The sequence below is a fragment of the Asparagus officinalis genome, chromosome 4 (genome assembly GCF_001876935.1).
Source record: "Asparagus officinalis chromosome 4, Aspof.V1, whole genome shotgun sequence".
Taxonomy (NCBI): Eukaryota; Viridiplantae; Streptophyta; class Magnoliopsida; order Asparagales; family Asparagaceae; genus Asparagus; species Asparagus officinalis.
This window is the reverse complement of record NC_033797.1, coordinates 13,744,296-13,751,264: the sequence shown is the minus strand read 5'-3', so window position 1 is coordinate 13,751,264 and position 6,969 is coordinate 13,744,296.

Genomic DNA, 6,969 nt, shown 5'->3' with positions numbered 1-6,969 from the left:
CTGCAACCGTCCGATCGGATCCACCGCCCGACCCAAACGGTAGACGCCAGCCGCACCCGACCCCGGCGGTCCCCGTCCCCATGTCAGCATCGCAACTCTGGCGTCGGAAGACATCCTCTTCTTTTGTTTTGCGACGTGTGTTTCGGTGAAGTGGGGGCTCGAGATGAGATCGCGCCAGCGCTTGCTGACGCACTTGCATCGGGCGAGGGATTTCGCGGGTAGACGCGAGAGGATTTCCTGTAGGATGCAGTCGTCGACTCCGTCGGCGTCGCCCATTGGATCCTCTTCGATGCTGGGAACAATATAAACTTCACATGAACAAATTAAGTAGAACAAAAAAAGAAAGATTCGGTTGAAGTAACCAACAAGCTCCAGTTAAATACATGCTATATTTATAAAATACATGCATCCGGATCCAACTAGAAATCATAAACGGTATCCTAATTGGACTGGGTATCACGAATAAATTCCAAAGAATTAGAAAATTGAGAATGCAATTTTTATTCAACTAGGAATCACAAGCATCCATCAACTAGGACTCGAAATCGACTGGGATTAGGACTAACCACAGGCAGAGGTGGCAAACTTTGACCCGACAAGCTTACCGGATCCGACCCGTTATTGGTGGGTTTGGGTCGAGTTAAACGAGCCTCACAAGCGAGAGATGAGGAAACAGGTGCGGTTCAAAAAGGCTGGACTCTTTGTTAGTCTCTCAGTAATTATTATCGCTTGATTTTCGTCGAATATTTCATTTAAATTTGGCAGATGCCGGATATTTCAGTTGGCTACGATTTTGGAGAAAAATCCGGCACTGGTCCGTATTTTGAAAATAATCTTTAAAAATGCTGAAATTGCTATTTGGTACACGCGAATAGTACTAATTGTTTCAAGTTGGTTTAGGAAAGTATTGTAGTTTGATTTTGGATGAATATTTCATGTATTTCAACATTTTTTATAGTTTGCAATTATACCCCTCTTTCTACGTTATTTCAAAACCAAACACGCATTTTGAACTCGTCAAACCTCATGTCTGAGTTTCTAGCCGTTTAGAACATTATAAGAAAGAGAGAGATTAAAGGAAAGCTTGGTAGTTAATAATCTTATGTTGAAATTCAAATATTCAAACAATCTATTTTCGTCTCACGAATTATATTTTGAGCACTATGAGGAATATAAAGGATAATACCATGTTTATTTTTAAATTATAAATTTTTTGCAGGCTCATATCTACCAAAAAAAAGAAGAGTATATAGCAAGCACTAAAAAGAAGCAACAGCCTAAAAAAATTCATTACAATTGAACTTAGAAGCACAAGCATAACCGGGAAAAGAAAAAGCTATAGAAAAATAAAGAAATCAGAAATATATACCAAAGAAACCAGGCCCAAATCGCGTGGGCGCAGCCATGATACTTGTACTGAGTTTATGTAAAATTCTTTCATTGATTTTGATAATCAAAATCTTAACTCTTCTTAATTGGAATTAATTTTCCAAATACAATTCTTCCGCGATTAAAATTTTAAAATCACATGTGAAGCCCGGTGCACTGTAGCATATGAGAGAGGGGGTGTGGTTTGGGATGTGCCCCTATCATTTTCCAAATACATTATCGATTCAAATTAAAACGGGATTAACTGGTACAAGACTAAATCCTAGGACTAACGTTAGTTAGATTTCATGCCGTTATCAAATCAAGTCATGAAAGCTTAGCGAATCTCAAGGTCGAAAGTCTCAATGCGCTCCAGCCATATGACTGATATAAGGGCAGAAAAGCACGCTGCCGACCTGTTGGGAATTTAACGCAGAAATCCCTAATGCAACGAAAACGCAGAATAGAGAACAGTACACAAGATTTACGAGGTTCGGCAACTGCCTACGTCCTCGGGAGCCACACAGTTAATTTCTTATTTAATCTAACAAGAAATTACAACAAGAGCAAATCTCTAAACTGAGATTCCTCAAACAAACACTGTAGCTACAGTGTTAATACCCACACTAAAATCCCCTCTTCTCTTTCTAATCTCTTCTTAAATCCCTTTTCTTAATCTCCCCTCAAACCAAATGAGAGCTGGAGATTTGGGAAGTTAAATCGCTGCTGCGATTTCAAAGGGGGAACGCTTGCTGCGTTAGGGCATCCGCCGCCAGAGGGAAAATCGGGGAGAAGGAGCAGCAAACCCTAGGGCTCGGGGGGGCTCTTTTATAGCCGAAAATTTGACAGGCTGGCGACAGCTTTTCTCTCTCTCTCTAATCTTTTTCTTAATCTCTTCTTAAATCCCCCTCAACCGAAGCTGGGGATTAAAATCGCTGCTGCGATTTGAGTGATGGAACGCTGCTGCGTTAAGGGGCTTCGCCACCGCCGCCAGAGAAAGAAAGTCGGGGGGAGAGAGCAACAAACCCTAGGGCTTGGGGGGGCTCTTTTATAGCTGAAAATTTGACAAGCTGGCGACAGCCTGTCGCCAGCGGTGCGATGAACGCGGAGGTGGGAGGCCTGAACGCGATGGTCGAACGCCTTGGACGCGATGGTCGAGCGCTCGAACGCGGGGGTCGGAGAGCTCGCACGCGGAGGTCGACACTCGCGTTCACCTGCAGCTCCACCTGTTCGAGCTTCACCTGAAGCTTTCGCCGTCGACTCCCACGCTCACCTGCGTCTTCCTGGAGCTCGTCGGAGCTCCTCCGCCGGCGGAGGTTGGTATCCACCCCAACCTAACAATCTCCCACTTGGAGACCAAACCGACTTCCAATCCCATCAAGCTCCTCTCCTGTGTGGCTCCGCCCTTATCAACTATGTATGAAGGCCAACTGAAGTTGCACACAACTCCAGTTTCTGAAAGGTCGCTGCCTTTGTCAACATATCCGCTGGATCCTTTCTTCCTTGGATATTCTGTTGAAATCCTTTGACAACTCGTCGGGCTCTGTATCTTCTGGAACCATTCTGCTCCTTCTTCACTCGATACACCAACTTGTTATGACGTGCCTTCTTCCCTATGGGCAACTCGGCTAGTCCCCATGACTGGTTGGAGATCAGAGATTTCTTCTCTTCTTTCGTAGAAAACTCCCACTTGCTCGCATCTCCACTCTGACAAGCTTCATCAAAGCTTTCAGACTCTCCTCCGTCTGTCAGCAACATATAATTCATGTATCTGCTGTTAGGCACAGGAGGACGAGTACTTCTCCTTAATATCGGAGCTGGTGCGTCGGGCTCCTGCGCACCGTTCTGTCCAACAGGCTCTTCTGGCTGAGGACCTTCTGCATTGGGTTCTTCCGAGAGGTTATCTGGAACATCATCTGCATCTACAAATGTTGACTCGCTCTCTGAGTCACCGTCATCTGTCTTGTGCATGTCCTTATACATCACCTTCTCGTTGAATGTCACATCTCTGCACCTGATCACCTTCTTGTTTTCGTTGTCCCAAATGCGGTAGCCGAACTCGTCTTCACCATACCCGATGAATGTGCATTTCTTGGACTTGGGATCAGGCTCATTCCTGCCTTGATCACTTATATGCACATAAGCTACACAACCGAAAACTTTGAGATGTGAGAGGGTTACCTCCTTTCCGCACCATACCTCCTCTGGTATTCTGGGCTCCAATGGAACCGATGGACCTCGGTTGATCAAGTAAGCTGCTGTGTTGACTGCTTCTGCCCAGAACTGCTTCGGTAGACCTGACTGTATACGGATGCTTCTGGCTCTCTCTGTCAACGTTCTATTCATGCGCTCAGCCACACCATTGTGCTGAGGCGTGCCGGGACGGTCCTCTCCATTCTGATGTCGTGCTCATAGCAGAACTTCTTGAATATGGTGTCTTCATACTCACCACCATTGTCTGTTCTGAGTTTCTTTACCCTCGAACCGGTCTCATTCTCGACCATGGCTTTCCATCTTCTGAAAGCCTCAAACACTTCTGACCTTTTCTTCAGAAAGTAGACCCATACTTTCCGAGAGTGATCATCAATAAAAGTCACGAAGTAGTGTTTTCCACCAATCGACGCGGTGGTTGTTGGTCCCCAAACATCCGAGTGAACGAGCTCTAGCTTCTGCTTCCTGGGGGGTCTGCTACTTGCCTGAAAGCTAACTCTCTTCTGCTTTCCAAGTATGCATTCTTCACACACATCAATCTCTACTGATTGTAAACCTGGGAGTTTTCTCTTTGTGTGCATAACCTTCATCCCCTTTTCACTCATATGACCGAGTCTCTGGTGCCACAGCTTTGAAGTCTCATTGCCTGCCGCAACTGAGATCGAACAACGTGCACCCGCTGTCATATACAGGGTATCAGTCTTCCTGCCTCTGACAATCGTCATTGCGCCTTTCGAAATCCTCCAATCATCACTATGGAAAGTCATCGTGTAGCCTTCACTAGCCAGCTGGCTTACTGAGATTAAGTTCCTCTTCAGGTCGGGAATATACCTGACATCCTTCAGCTCCCATACTGACCCATTCAGCTTAATCTTCACTACACCTTTGCCAATAATGGCACATGCTTGATCGTCACCAAGATATACATTTCTAAGGTTTCCGGGGATATACTTCTCGAGGAATTCTTTCTGAGAAGTAGCATGGAATGATGTTCCCGAGTCCAACACCCAAGACTCCTCTTTGCTCTCCAAAGAGCATATCAGCGCATCATCTCCTCCTGAGGTGGAGGCAACGTTCACATCTGCATTTGCCTCCCACTCCTCCCGTGCACTCCTGCACTGATTCTTGTAGTGCCCGGTTTTTCCGCACTTCCAACACTCGATAGCCTTCGAACTGTTAGGATTCTTGGATCTGGACATCCTGTCCTCTAATTCATTTCCTCTGGTTGAATTTCCACCTCTTGACTCTGTATGCAATACTGAAGAGGTTGTAGCTTCACCCGACTCTCTCCGTCGGATCTCCTCACTGAGAACCAGGTCACGAATGTCGTTGAACTTCAACTTTTTCTTTCCCGATGAGCTACTCACAGCTGTGACTGTAGCGTTCCAACTCTCTGGTAGGGAAGACAAAAGGATCAACGCTCGAACTTCCTCATCAAACTCAATATCAACTGAACTCAATTGGGTCGTGACTGTATTGAGTTCATTGAGATGATGTGCTACCGGTGCACCTTCCGCCATTCGCAGATTGAACAACCGCCTCATCAAATGGACTTTATTTGAGGCTGATGGCTTCTCATACATATTTGAGAGTGCTGCCATAAGACCCGTCGTGGTCTTCTCCTTCGCTATGTTAAACGCAACATTGCGAGTTAATGTCAATCTGATAACTCCGAGGGCTTTTCTGTCCAGAAGATTCCAATCTTCTTTCTCCATACCCTCCGGCTTCTTTCCCGAGAGAGGTTGATACAGATTTTTCCGATACAGATAATCCTCTATCTGCATTTTCCAGAATCCGAAATCTGATCCATCAAACTTCTCTAATCTCACTTTCCCTTCATCTGCGGCCATGGCTCCCACTTGAATCTGACTTTCTCTAGATCTTTTCACGCTCTGATACCAGTTGTTGGGAATTTAACGCAGAAATCCCTAATGCAACGAAAACGCAGAATAGAGAACAGTACACAAGATTTACGAGGTTCGGCAACTGCCTACGTCCTCGGGAGCCACACAATTAATTTCTTATTTAATCTAACAAGAGATTACAAATAGAGCAAATCTCTAAACTGAGATTCCTCAAACAAACACTGTAGCTACAGTGTTAATACCCACACTAAAATCCCCTCTTCTCTTTCTAATCTCTTCTTAAATCCCTTTTCTTAATCTCCCCTCAAACTAAATGAGAGCTGGAGATTTGGGAAGTTAAATCGCTGCTGCGATTTCAAAGGGGGAACGCTTGCTGCGTTAGGGCATCCGCCGCCAGAGGGAAAATCGGGGAGAAGGAGCAGCAAACCCTAGGGCTCGGGGGGGCTCTTTTATAGCCGAAAATTTGACAGGCTGGCGACAGCCTGTCGCCAGCGGTGCGATGGACGCGGAGGTGGGAGGCCAGAGACGCGATGGTCGGTGGCCAAAGACGCGATGGTCGAGCGCTCGAACGCGGGGGTCGGAGAGCTCGCACGCGGAGGTCGACACTCGCGTTCACCTGCAGCTCCACCTGTTCGAGCTTCACCTGAAGCTTTCGCCGTCGACTCCCACGCTCACCTGCGTCTTCCTGGAGCTCGTCGGAGCTCCTCAGCCTCTGCAGCCGCTACCACCGTCCTCAGGCATCTCAAAACTCTTCCTGAACTCCACTTCCCACTCTTGTTGTACCCTGCCATTGCCAAAGACATTGACCCCCCTGGTCATTTATCTTCACAGTGCCCTCCAGCGACAGACGCCGCGTCAACGCCCTCCGGCAACCTCACGGTGGACACCTTCTCTGTCTCCATGTAGTATGTCAAGATGTTCTCTTTCTCCACCAATCAATGTGATGCGCCTCCGGAGTACAAGGTGCTCACCGTATAGAGCAACCTCCTAAAACTATTTGCCCTGACCTTAAAATTTTAGGTTGTTTAGCAAATACCCTAAAATTGGGTCAGGACTAGTCTTGATTCGGTTCTAAACAAAACCAATTGTTTAGGACTAAGGGGAAGGTGGTCCAAACCAAAACCAATTTAAAGTCCAACATTGGGCTTAGAAAAACATGGTCAGACTTGGCCATGTTTTATCAAAACCGAAGTTTGTCCAGAATAAGGTCATGTTTAAACCTGGCCCCATTTTGAAAAGTTGTCAAACACGCCTTTAGATATCATAAAATAAAAATTTTCTTGTATATGAAAGTACAATGATGAGAAAAATGTATAAAAGTTAGAAATTTGAACTTATTTAAAGCTGGAGGTGTATATTTTTAGTTTTCTAATGCTATCCTTTGCATTACTTTCTTTCAACAATTTTTGAGGTTAGTACTTTATTTTAGGTGGAGGGTATTTTGAGAAAAGGACGCCCAAATTTCATCCAACTCTATTCACAATTATGTTACTCTGCCTATTCGTGTTTCTTAGCTTCTCTGCAT